We start from the raw sequence: 24391 nt of genomic DNA on the forward strand, positions 1-24391 counted from the left end.
TGTTCTCAGGTAGAACAGTCGTTGCTGTGCCTTCTTGACCAGCGCAGCAGTGTTAGTGGACCACGTTAGGTCCTCCGAAATGTGAGTGCCCAGAAACTTGAAGCTGGACACTCTCTCCACACTGACCCCATTGATAAGGATCGGGGCGTATTCCCCATTGTGTGACCTATGGAAGTTGATGATCAGCTCCTTGGTCTTGGTGGTATTTAGGGGCAGGTTGTTATCAGAGCACCAGTCTGCCAGGTTCTGCACCTCCGCTCTGTATTTTGTTTCATCACCGTTGGTGATCAGCCTGATCACCGTTGTGTCGTCTGCAAACTTGACAATGGTGTGGGTGTCGAAGGCAGGAACACAGTCGTGTGTGAATAGGGAGTAGAGCATGGGGCTCAGAACACAGCCCTGTGGTGTGCCGGTACTCAGGGTGATAGTGGAGGACAGGTGCGGGGCCATTCTCACTGCCTGCGGTCGCTCCAGCAGGAAGTCCAGGATCCAGTCGCATAACGACGAGCTGAGGCCTAGCTGGTGGAGTTTGGTGATGAGCTTGGTGGGGATCTTTGGTGTAAACCAGCATCTGCAGTTCCTTCCCAGGCATGTTTCAAGAACAACATCCTTATCACCAATCAAGGACCCCAGTGAGTATCATATATTTGATAGGGAGCCGAACCAAAACGTCACCTATCATGTTCTCAAGAGATGCTGCCTGCCCCACTGAATTACTCCAGCATTTGTGTCTCTCTCCAGAGATACTGCCTGACCCACCGAGTTATTCCAGCACTTTCTACCAGACGTATAGGCCTTGATAGTGTGGATGTGGAGAGGATTTTTCTAGTAGTGGCAGAGTTTACGACCAGAGGGCACAGCCTCAGAATAAAAGAACAAACTTTTAGAAAAATGATGAGGAGGAATTTCTTTAGCCAGATGGTGGCAAATCTGTGGAATTCATTGCCACAAATGGTGGTGGATGCCAAGTCAATGGGTATTTTTAAAGCAGGGATTGATCAGTTCTTGATTAGTAAGGATATCAAAGGTTACAAGGAGAAGGCAGGAGAATGTGATTAAGAAAGAAAAATTGATCAGCCATGATCGAATGGCAGAGGAAACTCGATGGCCTAATTCTGCTCCTGTGTCTTATGATTTTTATGGTTTTATGATCCAAAGTGGATGATCCATTTTCATACATTCGTGCCATCACTGAAGCAGATCCAGAACCTGCTCATGTCCCTGTCCTGAGCAGCTTCATCAATGACCTTCCTCTAATAAAAGGGCTGATTTGGAGGCATAATGATCATACTGTGCTCTATCCCATTCATAACTCATCAGAATATGAATCAACATTGAGGTAGGGGGTGAAAAATGGCCGGTGGCACATGTCCCACACAGATATCAAGAAATGACTATCTTCAACAAAGGACTTGGTTTATAAGTCTACCCTTCACAATCGGGGACACTACTGTCACCGACCTCAACCATCAACTTCCCAGGGATGATCATTCACCTGACACTTCATTGGATGCACATCGTCATGATAAAGTAGGTCAGAGGGCAAATATCCTACAGTGAATGACCCGACACCAAACCACACAGCATACCACCCCCCCACCACCAATGTTTTCTGCCATCTCCAATGAAGTTTAGTGCAACTAGTCTACTTTACAGAACACTCATGAAGCTCAACATCAAACACTGTCCCATCTTGGTCTTCCCTTCTTTTGACTTCAGTAACTGTCCACCTCTTTATCATGGTCATTCTTCATCATGTGTTAATCGGGACAAGCTAATAAGCCATAAGTGTTACCAGAAAAGGTACAGAAGCTTGTACAATGCCAAACTCAGTTGCAGCTTCTCCCCCTCCATTATCAGGCTTCTGACCGCTTCTTCCATTAGCTAGGGTGCTGTCCGATTCACCTCAACCTCATTGTGGACATTGGACTTTGTCTCTGGAACTGATGTGCTCCAATGTTGAGAACTATATTTTGCACTCTGTATCTTCCTTGCCCTTTGCTCTACCTATTGACCTTGAGTTTGATTTGACTGTATTTATGTATTTTGCTATCTGATCTGTTTGAATAGCATACAATAAAGCTTTTCGCTGTACCTCGGTACACGTGACAACAATGAACCTAAACATCATTGAGGACAACGCAGCTTGATCTATTAACATCTCACCCACCACATAAACATTCACTTCCTGTACTACCAAAGTATCGGAGCTGCAGTATGAATCGTTAACTAGATGCACTGCAATTATTCACCCAGGTTACGTAAGCAGCACCTCATAAACCTGCAGCAACATAGAACCGCAGATGCTAGTTAATACACAAAAGGACACAAAGTGCTGGAGTAACTCAGCGGGTCAAGCAGCATCTCTGAACATGGATAGGTGACATTTTGGGTCGAGTCCCTTCTTTAGAAAAAGGGTCTCAAACGGAAATGTCTAAAGAAGGGTCCCACAGGACATCACAAGAACAGGCCCTCAGCCCACAATGTCCAGACCACACAAAATGCCAATTTAAACTAATCTCCTCTGCTTGCATGTGATCCATATCCCTCCAATACCTGCCAATCTAAATGCCCCATAAATGCCACCAAAGCATCTGTTTCTTTAGCAAGCATTGAACTATATGCACTATATTGAACTATATACCAGCATCTGCAGTTATTTTCTTAAACTATATGCACCCGTAGCACAATTTAGACAATGTTGAAACTCATTTATGTTTTCATTTAGTTAGACTATTATCAGGCAAGTTTGAATTGCTGCAAAATAATGTACAAAGTGTTGTATATTTAACAGCATTATTAAAGATTCAAAACATCAGGAATTCAGTCACATAATATTTCGATCATGTTTTATTTTGACAAAACTCCATCAAAGGAGTATTTAAAAGATTTTCAGAAGCCATAAACCAGTGTATAATGAGAATGTAACTACTCAGTACCTAAAATTTAGCTAGGTAATTACACAGTTGAAACAATGTTATTAATCTGCTAAAGAACAATGGTTAAATGAGCTAAAGATGCAGTTCTGAAAACCATGACTGCCTAGTTGTTAAATGTGGTGATTTGTTTCATTATGTTAGCAATTTCAGTTATAGCGTCTCCAATGGTAAAAATTGCCATTTGAATTGTAGTCACTTTAGTGGATGGGCGGCACAAATTCACCCAGTGTAAACGCCCCCAAACAACAATAAACGAATAACAAGATAACTCTCATGTTCTTTTTAAATAAACGGACATTGGATTGACCCGACCCAAAATGTTGTCATAGAGTAATTGTCCCAACTTGCCCACGCCGACTAACACGCCCCACCTCCACTAGTCCCACCTAGCGGCGCGGTGGCGCAGAGGTGGAGTTGCTGCCTTACAGCACTTTCAGCGCCAGAGACCCGGGTTCGATCCTGACTACGGAGGCTGTCTGTATGGAGTTTGTACATTCTCCTCGTAACCGCTTGGGTTTTCTTCAAGATCTTCGGTTTCCTCCCACACTCCAAAGACGTACAAGTTTGTAGGTTAATTGGCTTGGTATAAATGTAAAAATTGTTCCTAGTGTGTGTGTAGGGTAGTGTTAATGTGCGGGGATTGCTAGTCGGCGCTGACTCGGTGGGCTGAAGGACCTGTTTCCATGCTGTATCTCTAAACTAAACTAAACCTGCCTACATTTGGCCCATCCCTCCAAACCTATCCTATCCATATACCTAAAGACTCTTAAATGCTGTGAGATTACCGGCCTCAACTACCTCCTCTGGTAGCTTGTTGCCCACAATTACCACCCTTTGTGTAAAATATTTGCCCCTCAGATTCCTATTAAATCCCCCCCTCATATTAAGCTTATGTCATCTGGCTCTTGATTCTCCTACTCTGGGTAAAAGACTGGGCATTTACCCTATGTATTCCTGTGGAACTTGTGTATGGCTTGATTGCACTCATGAGTAGTATGGTTTGACTGGACACGCAAACAAAGTTTTTCACTGTATCTTGGTGCACGTGACAATAATAAACCGAAACAATCAGTATTTCACTGGCTGTATTTCACTCTCACTTTAAACCCATGTTCTCTGGTTCTTGATTCCCCTACTCTGGGTAGAAGACTCTGTGCATTCCCCTATCTATTTCCTTCATGATCTTATATACTTATAGCTTGAATTTCTATTCTTGCATTTACCCCATCTATTCTTCTCATGATCTGATACACCTCTATAACGTCCTTCTGTGCTCCAAGGAAGAACCTTAACCTGCTCAATTCCTCCATGTAGCTCAGCCCTTCTAAGTCCTGACAACATCCTTGGAAATCTTCTCGGCACCTTTTCCAGCTTAACAACATCTTTCCTATAATAGGGTGACCAAAACTGAACGCAATCCTCTAATCGTCTGCCTGTCCATTCTCTGACCTGCTGAGTTCCTCCAGCGGTTTGTTTTGTGCATTGGATCATACAAGCCTACCAAGGAGGGTAGACACCGCCCGGTCAAACTAATTAGTTGAAAAGCCACAAATCTTACAATGTAGAACTTTCGCAATAGTGCACTGAAATGTCAGCCAAGGTTTTTTTCCCTCAAATCTCTGGAGTGAGACTTTAACCCCAGCTTTGTGACTCAGGGTCAAGAACGCTATCAAGATAGCCAATACTGACATGCCAGTTATTTACTTTTTCCTTTGACTTTCCACTCATTTTTAGTTAACTCCCCACTGTAATGGCAAAATCTGAAATTGCAAGGGGTCCACGGCTTCGATCCCCGTCGGGTGGGGATTTCATGAATTATTCCACATGAGATGCTGTGATTCCAACATGCGATCAACAATATCCTCTGAAAGATGTTTCCAACAATCTTGTAGCAAAATGGCTGCAGCGATAAGGGGAAAATTCATGTGCAATACCAAGTGAACTTAGAAACATAGAAAAATAGGTGCACGAGTAGGCCATTCGGCCCTTCGAGCCAGCACCGGCATTAAATATGATCATGGCTGATCATTCAAAATTAGTACCCTGTTCCTGCTTTTTCCACATATCCCTCGATTCCTTTAGCCCTAACAGCTAAATCTAACTCTCTCTTGAAAACATCCAGCGAATTCGCCTCCACTGCCTTCTATGGCAGAGGATTCACAACTCTCTGGGTGAAGACGTTTTTCCTCATCTCAGTCCTAAATGGCCTACCCCTTATTCTTAAACTGTGACTAACATTCTCACATCTGCGGAGGTCACACGCAAACTGGAGGAACAACACCTCATATTCCACTTGGTGGCTTTCAATCCAATGGTCCAATGAATTCTCCAACTTTAGGTAACCTCTAGAGGAGGGATATGGATTACTGTATGTGCATGCAGATAAGAGTTAATCATGGCATAAAGATCAGTACAGACATTGTAGGCCTTAGAGCCTGTTCTTGTGTCATAGCGTCATTAGGCGCGGAAACAGGTCCTTCGGCCCAACTCTACCATGCCGACCAAGATGCCCCACTTATACTAGTCCCATCTGCCCACACTTGGCCCATATCCCTCTAAACCTTTCCTATCCACGTACCTGTCCAAATGCCTTTTAAATGCAAGAATTTAAGTGCAAGAATTTCACTGTGCAGTGCATATGTAACAATAAAGAACCATTGAGCCATTAAATGATTTTATAGTATCTGCCTCAACTACTTCCTCTGACAGCTCATTCCACATATTTACCACCTAAGGTTCATATTAAATATTTCCCCTCTCACCTTAAACCTATAGCCCCTGGTTCTTGATTCCCCTACTCTGTGTAAAACACTGCATTTACCCTTATCTATTCCCCTCATCATCTTGTACACCTCTACGAGATCACCCCTCATCCTCCTGCCCTCCAAGGAATAAAGTCCAGTGCTGCACTGTTCCATACTCTATTTTCCATTAATAGTTTGCATTATGAAAAATAAGAAAACTTAGGCTTTGGCATTTGAAGCGGGTGCATAAAATGTGACCTTATCGTATAAAAAATTGTAAAAAGACATTGTAAATCCAAAACATAACTTAAATCAATTTGATTGTCAGACAAAAGGACATTTCTGAAAACTAATGGGATTAGACCAGAAAATTCATAATTTGCAGTAAACCCGGTGGCACAGTGGTGCAGCGAGTAGTGCTGCTGCCTCACAGCGCCAGAGACCTGGGTTCGATCCTGATCTTGGGTGCTGTCTGTGAGTGGAGTTTGTATGTTCTCCCCGTGACCACATGGATTTCCTCCGGGAACTCCAGTTTCCTCCCACAGCCCAAAGACCTGCGGGTTTGTAGGTTAAATGGCCTCAGTAAATTGTCCCAGGTGTGTAGAGAGTGGATGAGAATGTTGGATAACATGGAACAAGTCTGAATAGGTGATTGAGGATCGGAATGGACTCGGTAGGCCATGCTGTATTTCTAACCTACATTAAAGACGGACAAGTGAGGCATGTTCCTCAAGAGCACTCAGAGAACCATTAAAGAAAAAGTAAATGGGCACTTCAGCAGGTGAATAGTCCTCTTCGTTCATATACAGTATATATCTTTATGATTCTATCAGAATGTGGCACAGTGGCACAGCAGTAGAGTTGCTGCCTTACCAGTGCCAGAGACCCAAATTCGTTACTGACTATGGGTACTGTCTGTACGGAGTTTGTACTTTCTCCCTGGGTTGTCCCCTGGTGCTCCAGTTTCCTCCCACACTCCAAAGACGTACAGGTTTGTGGGTTAATTGGCTTTGGTAAAATTGTAAATTGTCCCTAGTGGGTAGGATTGTGCTGGTGTACAGGGTGATTGCTGGTCGGCGTGGACTAGGTGGGTTGAAGAACCTGCTTCCACACTGTATCTCGAAAACCTAAAGTCTAAACGCATGTTAAAGAAAAAAACATGACAGGTGCTTACATTTTAATTGCACTGTGCACCGTAATCATTGATAAATATGATGAGAATCCTGGGGAAAAAATAATCCTTCAAAAATCCCTGGAGTAGTAACTATATCATGAAAAGCTGAAATTCTGGAATTCATAAAAAATTAAATTTAATTAAATAAAAAAAATTTAATCCAAAGGTTGTAAGTGCCTATTTCACTGTTCATTTGTTCACTATATTACCACCAAGCGTTTGAACACCTTTAATTATTATTTGTAGATATAATATAAAGTTTTGATTCTTCTGTAATTTATATCAAAAAAAGCACTGCAATCTTATATTGACATATTTATTGCATTTCAAGAACATATGAACATTTCATCTCTCTGGTTGGAAAACCATCCCACATTTTAAGATACGTCCAACATCGCTCCCATGAATTCCAGACGCATTTTGACAGCAAATTTATGAGGAACAAGTAAAATAGGATGCAAAATAACAGGAAGATTATTGGATAAGTTGAAGGCCTGTCCAAGTCTTAAAGGTAAATCAAACTCACTTTTCTGTGCTCTTGTCATCCGCATAATATTCCCCATGTCAAATCTTAGGTACATCGTGGAATTATATAAATGACATGAAAAGTGTCCAAGTGATATTTAGAACTCAGGGCAGCACGGTCGCGCAACGGTAGAGTTGTTGCCTTACAGCACCAGCGGCCCGGGTTCAATCCTGACTACGGGTGCTGTCTTTTAGGAGTTTGCATGTTCTCCCTGTGACCGCAAGGGTTTTCCTCCCACATTCCAAAGACGTGCAGGTTTATAGGTTAATTGGCTTTTGAAATTGTCCCTGGCGTGTAGGATAGGACTGATATGTGGGTGATTGATGGTCAGTGTGGACAGGGTTGGGCCTGTTTCCAAGCTGTATCTCTAAACTAAACTATTCTTAGGTAATGTTATATAGATAGCAGGTTTCTGGACAACACTCAAATATTTCTTAACCCACCAGCAGTCTCTACATGTGGGGGGGGAAGAGGTGAGGACAAGAACTAAACTGGTGGCATGTCAAGGCCATTCTGCACTCTGTATCCTCTCCTTTGCTCCATCTATTGTACTTGGGCTTGACTTGATTATATTTATGTGTAGTATTATCTGATCTGTTTGGATTGCATGCAAAACAAAGCATTTCACTGTACCTCAGTACACGTGACAATAATGAAATTAAACCTAAAGGGCATAGTGGCACACAGTGCCAGAGATACAAGTTAAATCCTGACTTTGGGTGCTGTTTGCGTGAAGTTTGCGCGTTCTCCCAGTGACCGCGTGGTTTTGGGAGCTCCATTTTCTTCCCACATCCCGAATACGTGCAGGTTTGTAGGTTAATTGGCCTCTGTAAATTGCCCCCAGTGTTTAGGGAGTGGCTGAGAAAGTGGGATAACATAGAACTGTTATATTGGAACTTTAAGGTGAAGGGGGAAAGATTTAATAAGAATCTGAGGGGTAACTCAGGGTGGGGGTGTATGGAACGAGATGCTGGAGGAGGTAGTTAAGGCAGGTACTATGGCAACATTTAAGAATCATTTAGACAGGTACATGGATAGGACAGGTTAATTGGGATATGAGCGAATCGCAGGCAGGTGGGACTAGTGCAGATGGGACATGTTGGTACGGTGTGGGCAAGTTGGGCCAAGGACCCTGTTTCCACACCGTATGACTAACTAGTGTGAACATATGATCGCTGGTTGACATGGACGGTGGGCAAAAGGGACTGTTTCCAAACTGTATCTTTAAACTAAACTAAAGCTAAAAGGGGACCAGTGTGAAGGCATTAGTCACAGGCAAATGACACACAGCCCAATGTATGACTCGTCTTTGATGACAGCTGAAAGTGAAATGCAGTTGCGTGCGCTGGTTACAAAGAGAATTCCTTTTAACCATTATGCTAATGGTTCAGCACAACACAATGCCTTTAAAAAATAGCAGCTGAATTTGGGGCTAGTTAACAATTGTTATGGTTTAAGCTCTGCCACATAACATTAGTTTTTCTTAGTTTAGACCAGCGATCACATGTTCACACTAGTTAGAGTCATACAGTGTGGAAACTGGCACTTTAGCCCACCGAGTCCGCGCCGACCAGCGATCCCCGCAAACTAACACTATCCTACAGGCACTGGGGACAATTTTACCAAGCCAATTAGCCGACAAACCTGCACATCTTTGGAGTGTGGGAGAAAACTGGAGAACCCGGAGAAAACCCATGCAGATCACGGGAGAACGGACAAACTCCATACAAACAGCACCTGTGGTCAGGATCGAACCAGTGCCCCTGGCCCTGGAAGGTAGCAACTACCGCTGCGCCACCATGCCACATCTGCAAGCATTTTTTAATATCAAATGAGGTTTAGGTTTATTATTGTCACGTGTAATGAGGTGCAGTGAAAAGCTTTGTTTTGCATGCCACCCATTCTAAACATAAATACAATCAAGGCAACTCAAGTACGATAGGGAGAGCAAAGGGAAAGATTCAGATTGTAAAATGTAGTTCTCGGCATTGTAGCGCATCAGTTCCAAAGATAATGTCCAATATCTGCAATGACGTAGAGGTGAATCAGACAATACCCTAGCTTATTGAAGGACCATTCAGAAGCCTGATAGCAGAGGGGAAGAAGCTGTTCCTGAGTCTGGTGCACTATGACAGGATTCACACAAATGTATTGTGATTTCCTCGTCTAATGAATCCTTTTATTGATTGCTCTCTTCTGACTGCTTGGCATGCATTCTTTCATGAAGAATCAAATTTAAGCTTTTCAAATAAAAATCTCAGTAAAGTGAAATGATTTACTTGTACTTTCGGCAATTTGATATGCTGAATTCATCACTCATAAATATTCTCTTTTATGTTAGGGAAGACCAAATATAGATTGGGTGACTGCTTTGCAAAACATTATTGTTCACGCTGCAAGTGTGATTGCAAGCAACTTCCTGCCGACCCCCTTAATTCTCCATCCCACTGTCACTCTGATCTCTCTGTTTACCTTGCATAATAATCCCATTTGTCAGTTAATCTTAATCTCTTTCTCCTGCCTCCCCCAATTAAACTTGCTATATCTCCATCTATGCCCAGCTCTGATTGTTATATTTGACTGCTGGCAAGATACAGAAGCTTGAAAGCATGCACCACCAGACGCAGGAACTTTTTCTTCCCCGCTGCTATCAGGCTTCTGAATGGTCGGGTACTGTACGATTCACCTCTACCCCATTGCAAACCTTGGACTTTGTCTATGGAACTGGGGCGTTACAATGCTGAGAACTATATTCTGCACTCTGTATCTTCCCCTTTGCTCTATCTATTGTATCAGAGTTTGACTTGATTGTATTTATGTTTAGTATTATCTGATATGACTGGTTAGTAGGGGTTTTTCTCGGTGCTCCGGTTTCCTCCACATTCCAAAGACATACAGGTTTGTAGGATAATTGGCTTTGGTAAAAAACTGCAAATTTTCCGTAGTGTGTAGGATAGTGCTAGTGTGTTAGTGTGTGGGGCAATTAGTGTTCAGCGCACACTCGGTGGGCCGAAGGGCCTGTTTCTACGCTGTATCTCTAAAGTCTATAAGTCTAAAACAAAGCGTTTCACTGTACAATATTGTACATGAGAATAATAAACCTAAAATAAATCCCAAACATTAACTAAACTAAAACTTAAACATTGCCTACACTGCTGAGTATTTCTAACATTTCCCATTTTTACTAATAAAGATGAAAATACCATGGAGATTGGCAGGGACAGAGCTTGGAAATGAAATGAAAAGGTCTCCCCCTCATTGGGAAACTCATTCCAATTCTAAACATACTCAAACTCTCTCTCAAAGTACAAAACAAATAGGTCTGGAAGAATCATGAAACAGTTATTGTTTTTAATGAACTCCACATTTCCTTCACATTTTAAAGAGCAAAAAATTGAAGAGCTGTAATAAATTTAAATAAAACATCAACAGAGCAAGTGTGATAACAAGGTATTATTGAGGAGCTTTGAAGCAGTATGAAGACTGTACTACTCACATTCTTTTATCTTCTTCTTCAAACTGAATCCATCAATCTGGTGAGCATTGTCTTCCTAGTCCTCAATATGCAAACATGTAACTTGTCCTTGAGATTCTGGTCCTGTGCAAAAGAATGATGACGTTTGTTTAAAAAAAAAGCACATTAAAGGAAAAGTTATAGAAGAGCTTGGTGAGGCCACATGTGGAGCATTGTGTTCAGTTTTCAATGTTGTCAAACTGGAAAGCGTGCAGAGATTTACGAGGATGTTGCCAGGACTCGGGGGCCTGAGCTATAGGGAGAGGTTGAGCAGGCTGGGACTATATTCCTTGAAGCGCGGGAGGACAAGGCGAAATCTTAGAGAGGTGTACAAAATCATAAGAGGAATTGATCGGGTAAACGCACTGAGTCCCTTGCCTAGAGTAGGTGAATTGAGAACTAGAGGACATAGGTTTAAGGTGAGGGGGGAAAGATTCAATAGCAAACTGAGGGCTAACTTTCTTTTTACACAAAGGGTGGTGGGTGTATGGAAAGAGCTGCCAGAGGAGGTAGTTGTGCAGGTACCATGGCAATGTTTAAGAAACATTTAGACGGGTTTATGGATAGGATAGGTATAGAGAGAAATGGGCCAAACGCAGGCAGGTGGGATTAGTGTAGATGGGACATGTTGGTGGTGTGGGCATGTTGGGCCGAAGGGTCTGTTTCCATGCTATATGGCTAAATGACTATAAGGCAAAATTTGAATAGTAAGTTAATATTTCATTCAGGAGTACGTGCGGAGAGGCTTGGTGCAGCCAACACCAAACCTCATTGGGGAGGACCAAGGCCTTGGGTCCTTCCACTGCTGGACATTGGGGGAAGAGTCCGGCAGGGACACCTGTCAAACATGGGAAGGAATATCACCCCAGGGGGGCGCATGAGCGGCAAGGGTGCTTTGTTTAAAGACAGGTGCGAACACTACCAAGTATGACAGCATCGAGTGCATAGACATGGAGAATGTTAAAGAGCTTTTGCACAGTTTTTGTTTTGCATATGTTTTGTATTCTGAATAAAGTTTATGTCTGAATTAAAAATAACCAATTTAAGGAACCTGAGACATATTTCCATGCAGCAAGATCAATGCATCTTTCATAATGGTGTTTTTCAGATCAGTTAATGAAATGGAGATATAGTATGGCCATGTCATAGGAGCAGAATTAGGCCATTCGGCCAATCGAGTCTAGAATGCCATTCAATCATGGTGGATCTACTTTTCCTTCTCAACCTCAGTCCCCTGCCTTCTCCCCATAGCCTTTGACACCCTTCCTAATCAAGAATCTGTCAATCTCTGCCTTCAAAATACCTAATGTCTTGATCTCCATAGCCATCTGTGGCAATGAATTCCATAGATTCACCATCTTCTAGCTAAAGAAATCCCTCCTCATCTCCATTTCGAAGGTAGGTCCTTTTACTCTGAGGCTGACCCCCCTGGTTCTCGACAATCCCATTACTGGATACATCCTTTCCACGTCTATTACATCTATGCCTTTCATTATCCAGATGCCAGATTGCTGAGATTTGAATTCTGGTAACTTCAGATACAAACTGATCTGGTGAATATTTCTGACATCTTGTTTTTATGAATGAATGAACGAATCAATCAATCAATCAATACTTTATTGTCACCTGTGACAAGTCACAGTGAAATTCTTTGCTGGCACACCCAAGGTGTGCAATAGTCGCCACATAAAGGGCACTTGCAAAGTTAAGGGCCTGTCCCAGTTCGGCGATTTTTAAGGCGGCTACCAGGCTGGTTTCCACCCACACTCCAAAGACCAGCAGGTTTGTAGGCTAGTTAGTTTCTGCAAATTGCCCCTAGTTTGTAGGTAGTGGATGACAAATTGGGATAACATGGAACTAGTGTGAACGGGTGATCGTTGGTTGGCACGGACTCGTTGGACTAAACTAACTAAAATCATTCTTAGTAGTCATACCACTCTTTATAGATTTACTGCACCTGGGAGCTTGTACCTAAGATGACAGTGGAGGGAGCGTTGGTAGTCACTAGTGAAGTTCTGCGACTGAGTCTTGGTGCAGTGTTTAAGATGGTGCAGCTAATTAAAGTGAAACATTAATTTCTTAGGTGAAAAATCTATAATTGGAAGGTAGTCTAAAGGAGCTCAAGTCTTGGGGGAGTCGATAGCAGGAAGGGCTCCCAGCTTCATCTGTGATTTTTTTTTATTGACTGCTGAAGGCTTCAAGGTGAATGTCCCAGTGAGATGAAACGCTGCAAGAGGATGTTTCAACTCATCTGGAGAAAGGTTTCAGCCACAGTGCTGGAGAATGATAGAAGAGTGGTTTAATTACTGTGCTTTAGTTTAGTTTAGTTTAGAGATACAGCGTGGAAATGGACCCTTTGGCCCACCGAGTTCGTGCCGACCAGCGATCCCCATACACTAGCAGTATCTTGCACACTAGGGACAATTTACAATTTTTACCGAAGCCAAATAAGCTGTAAACCTGTACATCTTCGGAGTGTGGTTGGAAACCGGAGCACCCGGAGAACGTACAAACTCCGTACAGTCAGCACTTGTCGTCAGGATTCAACCTGGGTCTCTTGCGCTGTAAGGCAGCAACTCTAATGCTGTGCCCTGTGCCGCCCCTCGTGCTAATAGCAGTGCTGGTATTTCAAATGATTGTCTCCAAAGTTTCTGCTGCCGACTCATTTAAAATAATGCTGGGGGATTTGCAATCTTTGAAATAGGACCACTACCCACAACTAGAAATGGGCAGTAAATGTATTAGGAATAACTGCACAGATGCCTTTGGAAAAAATAATAGAAATTCCTATATGGTTCATTGCATCAGATGTAAGGGCTTCCCAGTGGCGCAGCGATAGAGTTGCCGCCTCACAGCACCAGAGACCTGGGTTCAACCTTGACTACAGATGTTGTCTGTATGAAGCTTGCCCGTTCTCCCTGTGACCGCGTGGGTTTTTTCTGAGTGCTCTGGTTTCCTCCCACACTCCAAAGACATAGAGGTTTGTAGGTTAATTGGCTTTGATAATTGTCCCTAGCGTGTAGGATAGTGCTGGTGTACGGGGTGATTGCTGATTGGTGTGGGTCCGGTGAGCCGAAGGGCCTGTGTATGTCTAAAGTCTAAAGATTGAGATTTGTAATTGACATGCATAATGCATTACTTTCATGTATATTAGATGGGCCAAAGAGCCTGTTTCTGTGCCGTATCTCAAAAGTCTAAAGATTTTGACAACGGAGCCTTGAAAATTTACATTTTGTCAATACAACAAGCAGGATTAGAGAATGAAAAGGTTCAATAAACTCCTGCATAGATTAAATGGTTCAACATGCAATATGAATTTTACTCTTTATTTTTAGAAAGTCTGTAATTTCTCTCCTTAATAAACTTTTATAATCTCTAATGATTTCCCCAGAACTTGGCAAGACATTTGATAGGTTGCCACAGGGGAATAAAAACCATATGGATGTCTCTCCCGCCTGTGGTTCTGTAGTTCTAAAACTTCTAATCAAAATGTTGTGATCTTCTTGGCTGACATTCTGCAATCATTGTCTTCATTATTCATTAGTAGTGAATTTGATAAAATTGAAATGTTTATGCCCTAGTCATACATTTCTAATGTCTCTGCACATAAGGGGAAGGACTTTGCACCTGTGAAGATCAAGAAACAACTCACATGCAAAATAACATTTGACAATTGACATGGGAAGGTTCATTTAGTTTTTAGGTTTAGTGATACAGCGCAGAAACAGGCCCTTTGGCCCACTGGGTCTGCGCCGACCAGTGATCCCCATACACCAACTCGATCTCCACACACCAAGGGCAATTTTTACATTTACCAAGCCAATTAACCTACAAACCTGTACGTTGGAGTGTGGAAGGAAACTGAAGATCTCAGAGAAAACCCACGCAGGTCATGGGGCGAACGTACAAACTCCGTACAGATAGTACCTGTAGTCGGGATCGAACCCGGGTCTCTGGCACTGCATTCATTGTAAGGCAGCAGCTGCGCCACCGTGACTGCCCAACTTAACACTCAAGTACTTTAGACTTTAGAGACACAGCATGAAAACAGGCCCTTCGGCCTACCGAATCCATGCCAACCATCGATCACCCCATACACTGGCACTTTCCTACACACTAGGAACAGTTTACAATTTACAGAAGCCAATTAACCTACAAACTTGCACATCTTTGGAATGTGGAACCTGAGCACACGGAGTAAACCCACGCGGTTACAGGGAGAACGTGCAAACTCCACACAGACAGCACCTGTAGTCGGGATCAAACCCGTTTTTCTGGCTCTGTAAGGCAACAACTCTACTGCTGCACCACTATCCTGCCGTAATATCTTCTGACATCTGAATGCTTTGGTCCATTGGTTTGCAAGAAAAATAAGTGGTGTGATGCAATTCTCATCACAACTTATTATTTAATTTGATGTATAAAATATAATTAGATCCTTCTTCCAGTAGAAATAGAAAGATCATGGCTTTCTCATACATGTCTCAAGGGCTGGTTTAAAGTTTCATTAGGATTAAAATGGGAGGTGAAATAACTGAGAACTCAGTTATGCTTTCAGCACCTGAGACTCACTTGAAAAACACAGTCACTTCTATGACCAAAGATGCATTCTTTTCTTGCTGAAAGTTTAACTGTCAGTTTCTTGGCCCTCAGTCTGCCTTGGTCTACAAGTTGTCCCGGATGCCAAACTTTTCAAGTGCCCTTCCCATTCTGCCCTTTCTGTCCTGGACCATTGCCAGATTGAGCCCACACACAAACTGGAGCAACTGCACCTCATATTCCCCTTGGGTAGCTTACAACCCAATGGTATGAACATTGAATTCTCCAATTTTAGGTAACTACTGTTTGTAATAAGAGTTTTTCCAGAACAGTCCGTGGCTCATAGCGCTGTGGCTGGTAGCGCTATGTTTAAAGCCTACATACAAACGTGTATATCTTTGGAGTGTGGGAGGAAACCAGAGCACCCGGTGAAAACCCATGTGATCACAGAGAGAACGTACACACTCTATACAGACAGCACCCATAATCAGAATCAAACCTGGGTCTCTGGCGCTATAAGGCAGCAACTCTACTGCTACACCTCTGTGCTGCCCCTCGGCATCATGTTCGACACAAACATTGTGGGCCAAAGAGCCTGTTCCAGTGCTGTACTGTTCTATGTTAAAATAGTCAAAATCTGTCCCTAAATGTATATCCACTGCTGCTACATTATAACATACATTTTCTGATTCATTTCAATATATTTTTTAAATGTGACTTGATCCGATTTTCATTTGATAGTATAAACAATCCAGTTCTTCTAAATTATTTACACAATCTTTCCTTTACTGCTTGTAATAAAATTAATTTGATCTGCAGAACACTATTAATATGTTATCAGGACTTCCTTTATCAATCTTACCTGTTGAATCTCAATCAGCCATAACTCAATAGTCAAACATTGACACAATATTTCAATCTACGTAAACACTTTGAGAAGAGTTTAAATTCCTAAATAGAATTATATTACAACACAGGATATAAAATGCGTTTCTTTCCAAATTGTTTCAGGAAAATCCAATAACATTTAAGTACATCCCAATGATTTCTACTTTGAATAAATCCTCACCTAAATTTCTGAGAATTTAGTTTGGTTTAGAGATACAACAAGGAAACCGACCATTGAGCCCATACCAACCATCGATCACCCTTTCACACTAGTTCAATATAATCCCACTGTTTCATCCACTCCCTAAACACTAGGGGCAATATACAGAGGACCAATAAACCAGAGACGTACAGGTCCTTCGGTAAAGATTGTAAATTGCCCCGTGTGTAGGATAGTGCTAATGTATGGGGATCGCTGGTCGGCCCAGACTCAGTGGGCTGTAGGGCCTGTTACTGCACTGTATCTTTAAACTAAAAATAAACCACAAAACCACAAGTCTTTGGGATGTGGGAGGAAACCGGACCACCTGGAGGAAACCCACGTGGTAACAGGGAGAACATGCAAACTCCACATAGAGAGGACCCGAGGTCAGGATCGAATCTGGGTCTCTGACGCTGTGAGGCAATGGCTCTGCCCGCTGTGCCAGCGTGCCACCCCAATTCTTATAGAATTTATTTTCTTTGTGTACTTATTTTCTGCATTGTTTTTTTGTCATTACAATTTATGATACCTAGTTCCTTGGGGAATGAGGTAAAAATTTGCTGGATTATTTATTGAACTGGAAAAGCTTGAAAAATGAGGGTGATTTTATCACAGCTTTTAAAATTCTATTACTAGCACTTAGAAGTTTTATTAAACTGGGCAGAAAACATGACCCGATCTACTCTCCATTCCAAAGGTAGTACAGTATGCCCTCACATCTCAACACTATACCTCTATCAGTCCAGCTCCTGTTGAAGCCCTCAGCAATACCTTGCTTTTAACAAAATACACTTGTCAAGCTGGAAAGGATGCAGAGAAGATTTATGAGGATGTTGCCAGGATTCACGGGCCCGAGTTTCAGGGAGAGGTTGAGTCAGAGGGTGGTGAATCTGTGGAATTCATTGCCTCAGAAGTACGTGGAGGTAAAATCAATGGATATTTTAAAGGGGCTGAGAGGGAAATGATTGAATGGCAGAGTAGACTTGATAGGCCGAATGGCCCAATTCTGCTCCTATAACTTGAACTTATGAAGCTATGTCTCTATTCCTTGGAGCGTAGGAGGATGAGGGGTGATCTTGTGGAGGTGTACAAAATCATGGGAGGAATAGATCGGGTAGACGCATAGAATCTCTTGCCCAGGGTAGAGAATTGCGAACCAAAGGTCATAGGTTTAAGTTGAGGGGAGGAAAAATTTAATAGAAACCGGAGAACTTTTTCACACAAAGAGTGGTGGGTGTATGGAAGAAGCTGCTGGAGGCGGTAGTTGAGGCAGATACTATCGCAAATGTTTAGAAACATTTGGACAGATACATGGATAGAACAGGTTTAGAGGGATATGGGCCAAACACAGGCAGGTTGGACGAGTGTAGATGGGACATGTTGGTCGGTGTGGTCAAGTTGGGGTGAAGGGCCTGTTTCCACGTTGTATGACTCTATGACTAAGTGCTGGAGTAACTCAGCGGGTCAAGCAGCATCTCTGGAGAACATGGATAGATGATATTTCAAGTAGGGGCTATTCTTCAGACTGATTATGGTTGCGGGGGAAGAGAGGTGGGGGCAAGACAAAGCCTGGCGAATGATAGATTGATGCAGGTGTGGGGAGGGTGCTGGGGGAGGGGAGTTTGATAGGCAGATGGTTGGACAAAGGCCAGAGATGAAAAGACAAAAGGTGTACATTAAGGATAGAGGAGATGCAAATGATGAAGCTAGAGGAAGGAATATACGTGGAAGGGGAGAAATGGTTGCATGTTCAGGTGGAGCACAGGGAAGTGGGTGGTGGTGGGAATAAAAAGAGGGCGAGAGGTTTTGACTACTCTGATGTTCCCTTGATTAGTAAGGGTGTCAGGGATTATGGGGAGAATGGCGGAGTAGACTTGATGGGCAGAATGGCCTAATTCTGCTCTTATAACTTATGAAATTTCAAACCTTCTCTATAAACTTGAAAGGACACAAAGTGCTGGAGTAATTCAGCAGGTCAGGAGAGCATTGATAGGCGATGTTTCCGGTCGAGACCCTTGAAGGATCATCCCCTTCCACCTACAATCAGTCTGAAGAAGGGTCGCAACCCGAAATGTCACCAATCCATATTCTCCAGAGATGTTGCCTGACCCACTGAGTTACTCCGGCACTTTGTGTCCTTTTGCTGCAAAAGTCCACTTGGCTCTTGAGGCCTCATCCACCATTCAGTAAAATCATGGCTGATCTAATTGGACAAACACCGCACATGTACATGGCACTATAAGGAAAATATAAAGACAGGGTCTCCTGGACTAAAGAGGTAGCCGAAATGAAAGACTGAAAATTAGAAGCAGCAACTCCAGCCCAGTTAATTAGGAAGAGCAATCAGAGGAATAATTTGAGGCAAATTAGCTGATATTAATAAATACCAGGGGCTTAGATACTGGTTATTCAATGAGATGGAAGCCCTGTTCAATGGTCAATGGTTCTTTATTGTCACATGTACAGTGAAATTTTTTTTTTGCATTCAGTTCAATAAAGTATTGTCATACCCAAGCACAGTCCCCGCTACGTGATGTACTTTGTCGGTAAATGGTTCAACACCGAATCTTTTGAATTTGGTATTTAACATTAGTTAGCAAGAAGCCAAAGCCAAATCTTTTGAATTTGATATTTAAGATTAGTTAGCAAGAAGCCAAATGACCAAATACTGGGTGGCACAGTGGCGCAGTGGTAGAGTTGCTGCCTTACAGCGCCAAAAACCAGGGTGCGATCCCAACGATGGGTGCTGTCGGTAAGGAGTTTGCATGCTCTCCCTGTGACCATGTGGATTTTCCCCAGGTGCTCTGGTTTAAGGTCATAAGGAATGGGAGTAGAATTCGTCCATTCAGCCCATCAAGTCTACTCTGCCATTCAATCATGGCTGATCTATCTCTCCCTCCTAGCCCCATTCTCCTGCCTTCTCCCAGATTAATTGGTATGTAGGTTAATTTGCTTCGGTTGTAAATTGTCCCTAGTGTGTAAGATAGTGCTAGTGTATGGGAATCGCTGGCCGGTGCAGACTCTGTGGGCTGAAGGGCCTGTTTCTGCACTGTATCTCTAAACTAAACACAACAGAACATTGGGTGTGGTATGAAGTAGATCATTTCTCTCATCATTCAGGACTCACTCCTGGAACAAGAGAGTTTTCCAGCTTTCACAAGGTACACCAGGGTCAGTAAATTAGTGCGGTTGGCAATGATGTTAATTGCAGACACACTTTCTGGGAATCTCAATTTTCTATCAGCTTCTTTGCATCATTTGCCACATATTTTCTCCTGCAGTAGATCAGACATAATTACCAGACAAATTAATTGAATAGTTATAACTGGAGATCCAACCATTTATCCAGAGTCAAGGTTAATTGAGAGCAATAACATCAAACTTTTCTGCAATTATTTAGATGGAATCTTTGCTCATAAAATGGTAGGTGTTTGCTGGGCCTTCATGTGTCCAAAGACACATTGTGCTTTGCGTAGCAAGTTGTTATCAGCCAAGCATCTGAATTCAGGATTTCTCTATGGACCCAACATTCATGCTAAACCACTTGAGAATTCACCACAATGCAGGCACAAATTTTGATCTAAACTCATAGACTGGGAAGGCACGGTGGCATAGCAGTAGAGTTACTGCCTCACAGTGCCAGAGACCTGGCCTGGATTCAATCCTGACCACGGGCGCTGTCTGTACAGTGTTTGTACATCTTCCCTGTAACCGCATGGGTTTTCTCTGGATGCTTCAGTTTTCTCCCACACTCCAAAGACATGCAGGTTTATTGGCTTTTGTAAATGATCACTAATGTGTCAGATAGTGTTACTGTACAGGGTGATCGCTGGTCGGCATGAACACATGGGGTCGAGGGGCCATTTTCCACCCTGTATCTCTAAAGTCTAATAAACCTCTTGGTTACCAGTTCGTGTTAGTGAAATGCTGTGGAGGAGGCCTGACATTGAACTCATCACTAAATGCTAGAGAATGATTCCTTGCATCTACTGATAGGATGCGGCATCAATATAAAGGAATAACAGTTATTTTGCCTGTAGGTTCTGTTTTTCATTTGTTGGTGCTTTCAATGCAATTTACTTGATGTTGTCCACATCTGCACAAAAGATGGCAGAATTTAATACGGATTTGATTGAATGATCATCATATTTCTGAGACCATTTGAGCTGGTTTGCGTTAGGAACTGGCCCCACTGACCGTCCCTAGGTTAACATCATTATTTGGGTTTCAATTAAGATTTTGATTTAAAGGCTACATTTTCAAAACATTTTCTACACAATTTTTGTAAGTCAAGATCTTTAGAGTTTAGAGATACAGCACGGAAACAGGCCCTTTGGCCCACTGAGTCTGCGCCGATCAGCGATCACCTATTTACATTAGTTCCATCCTACACAATAGGGATAATTTACAGAAGCCAATTAACCTGCAAGTCTTTGGAGTGTGGGAGTAAACCAGTACACCCGGGGGAAACCCATGCAGTCACAGGGAGAAAGTACAAACTCCATGCAGACAGCACCCATAGTCAGGATCGAACCGGGGTCTCTGGCACTGTAAAGTAGCAACTCTACCAGTGTGCCCCTGTGATCTGTTAAAGTACTTAAAACTGGGCTATTCAGTGATGGTGGATTGAACACCAACCAAAATGCTTCATTGCAATCGTTTTCAGTTACATTAATGTAGCAGCATTGAGCTGCCCCTCTTAAATTATATTAAAAAACAACGTCTGATTGCACCAATTCATAGCAGAGATGGCATATGGTGATTTATGGTAATGTTTTGGATCGGAAACCAGAGGAACAAAAAATTCTTCTGAAAAAGAACATAATTTGTTCCCAGAATTCCTTTTACGATGGTGTGGCCAGGACTTGTGGGCCTAAGCTATAGGGCGAGGTTGAGCAGGCTAGGACTTTATCCGCAGAAGCGCAGGAGGTTGAGGGGTAATCTTACAGAACTGTATAAGATCATGAGAGGAATAGATATGGTGAATAAACAGAGTCTTTTACCAAGAGTAGGGGAATCAAGAACCAGAGGACATAGATTTAAGGTGAGAGGGGAAGGATTTAACAAGAATCTGAGGGGCAACTTTTTCACACAGAAGGTGATGAGTCTATGGGATGAGCTGCCAGAAGAGGAGGTTGTTGAGGCAGGTATTATAAATACATTTAAAAGACATTTGAACAGTTACATGACTAGGAAAGGATAGGATAGGATAGGTGAGGGGGGATTTCAAGTGCGCTCTCCTAATTTTATCTGGATTAAAGGAGGTGCCGGACCATCAGATGGTAGAAAATTGGTGGTGGACCTGTACTTGATTAATGAAACCAGTCAAGGAAAATAGGACGTGTAAAACATCCAATAAAAACTGATAAATACTTCTGCTGCCAATAATGAATTTGCGGCAATTTTTTCCCTTAAACACATTCTGTAAGTGGGAAAGAAGGAAATGAATTGAGAGAGATTTGATGCTCTCTAAAAGTAATAATCAAAAAATTGTCAAATGAGTGGTGAAGATGCTGAAAACTTGAAAGGCAATATCTTGTAAATGAAATGAAAATTAAGTTTTAGTCCGATTTATCTAATTGAAAAAAAAAAGAATCCCCTTCTTATTCCGTTAGCAAGTCACCATAGTGAACACAAGTACATGACTCCGTTATTAGCAAATAAAAGCAGCTGGAGTTTGTTCTCTTGCTATTTTTTCCAGCATTTGAAGTCTCTTGTGGCTCAATTATTAGTTTGAAAAATTAAAGTGTTGTGCTTTCTAAAGCAGCGTTTTGGGATGTTTTTATTTATTCACTGGGATCTTGGCAACACTGGCAAGGCTGGGATTTATTGCCCAGCCATGATGATTCTTGAGAAGGCTTTGCTCAGCTTCCTCAAGCTCTGCTGTCCCTTTGATTGTAGTTCAGCGGTACAGCGCGGAAACAGGCCCTTTGGCTCACCGAGTCCACGTCGACCAGCGATACCCATACACTAGTGATATCCTACACACTAGGGACAATTTAAACATTTTCCCTGAAGCCAAATTCATCTACCAATCTGCACGTCTTTGGTGTGTGGTAGGAAACCGGAGCACCCAGGAAAATCCCCACGCGGTCACGGGGAGACAGTACAAACTCCGTACAGACAGCACCCAGAGTCTCTGGCGCTGTCAGACAGCAACTCTACCGCTGCGCCACCGTGCTACTGTTTGAAAGAGAGCTTGGAGGTGGCACAGTAGTACAGTGGTAGAGTTGCTGCCTTACAGCGTCACGGATCCCGGGTTCGATCCTCACCTCAAATGCTGTCCAAGTGGTTTGCACATTCTCCCTGTTACAGCATGAGTTTTCTGTGGGCGGTCCAATTTCTGCCCTCCAAATTTTGTTCAATTTCACCACTTGTCAGTTTGCCAGGGAAAGCTTTGAATTTACCATCTCCAAGTTACGACCCTGTACCATTAATTTACTCAAACAGTTAAGTGAAGCTGAATTACAAAATATGCAACAATATATTGTCCCTATATTTATGACCCTCAGGCTCACAATATAGATAATTTATGCAGACCATTATATCATACTTAGAGATATAATTTCACCTACCTTGCCTTTGCAAAACTAAGCTGTTACTTAAAAGTATTTGGGGCGTATGTCTTCCAGGTTCATGATTCAATGATAATAATACATTTATTTTATATAGCGCTTTCAAGATACTCAAAGACGCTTTACAAAGCAAACAAGACATAAAAACAAACAAACAAACAAAAGATTTGTCCTGACGGAGAAGCAGCGAACAAATAGCGCCAGCGTCCTCTCACGTCAGGGTCTGGCAGTAAACAATAAAGAACACAAGACACACAATTACAATTTAACACAAATAACCATCATAGTGATTGCTCCAGGCACACCCTCACTGTGATGGAAGACAAAGAAAAGTCTTATCTATGATACTTTATTGTCACATGTACCTAGGTACACTGAAATGCTTTGTTTTGTGTACAACCAGTAATATCATACAGCAAACCTCTCTAGGGTAGTGCACAAGTGTCACCACGTATCTAGCACTGACAAAGTTACAAAAATTCAATGAACAGTCCTATCTTCCCTCCCAATCTTCTGCTTGCCTCTCGGTGTTCTCGGCAGAGTCACGCAAACCATACTCCCTTCCACTGACTATTTACACTTCACGCTGCCTTGGCAAGGCCGCCAACATAATCAAGGATGAATCTCATCCCGGTCATTCTCTCCTCTCCCCTCTTCCAATACGCAAGAGATACAGAAGTGTAAAAACGCATACCTCCAGAATCAGGGACAGTTTCTTCCCAGCTTTTATCAGGTAACTGAACCATCCTATCACCAACTAAAGAGGTCCTGAGCGACGATCTTTCTCATTGAAGACCCTCAGACTATCTTTAATCAGATTTTACTGGACTTTATCTTGCACTAAACTTTATTCCCTATATCCTGTATCCGTGCACAGCTGAATTGTAATCTTTCCGCTGACTGGATAGCACGCAACAAAAGGCTTTTTACTGTAATTCGGTACAGGTGACAATAAACTAAACTAATTCTATACCTTTCTGAGTTATTGTCCTTGTGCAGTCTGGACTGTAGTGGATTCCCGATTTCAGATCAACACTTCTGGTCGTCCCTTCAGATGCCTCAGCATTACGCTCTGGAATTTATTTTGTAAACTCTTTTCCCATTTCCCCCACCTCTCTCTCTCTCTCTCTTTAAAGATGTACAATATTGTAATCACACTATCTGACCAAGGTTTTAATTATTTATTGTTATATCACCAGATATGGTTTACAAAAGAAAAACACAAAGTGCTGGAGCAAGTCAGTGGGCTAGGCAGTGTCTCAGGAGGACATGAATGGGTGATATTTTGGA

At 42.5% G+C, this 24391-nt stretch overlaps 1 protein-coding gene across 4 annotated transcripts in view; it reads right to left on the minus strand.

Annotated features, from left to right (window-relative positions):
* sgcg (sarcoglycan, gamma) overlaps nucleotides 1-24391 on the minus strand; it is a 208918-nt gene that overhangs the window by 177440 nt on the left and 7087 nt on the right. For all 4 annotated transcript variants that reach the window (XM_078403076.1, XM_078403078.1, XM_078403075.1 and 1 more), the window contains exon 3: nucleotides 10880-10981. The gene's annotated coding sequence lies outside the window, so the exon portion shown is untranslated. The remainder of the gene's footprint in view (nucleotides 1-10879; nucleotides 10982-24391) is intronic.

The sequence above is a fragment of the Rhinoraja longicauda genome, chromosome 7 (assembly GCF_053455715.1).
Source record: "Rhinoraja longicauda isolate Sanriku21f chromosome 7, sRhiLon1.1, whole genome shotgun sequence".
NCBI classification, from domain to species: domain Eukaryota; kingdom Metazoa; phylum Chordata; class Chondrichthyes; order Rajiformes; family Arhynchobatidae; genus Rhinoraja; species Rhinoraja longicauda.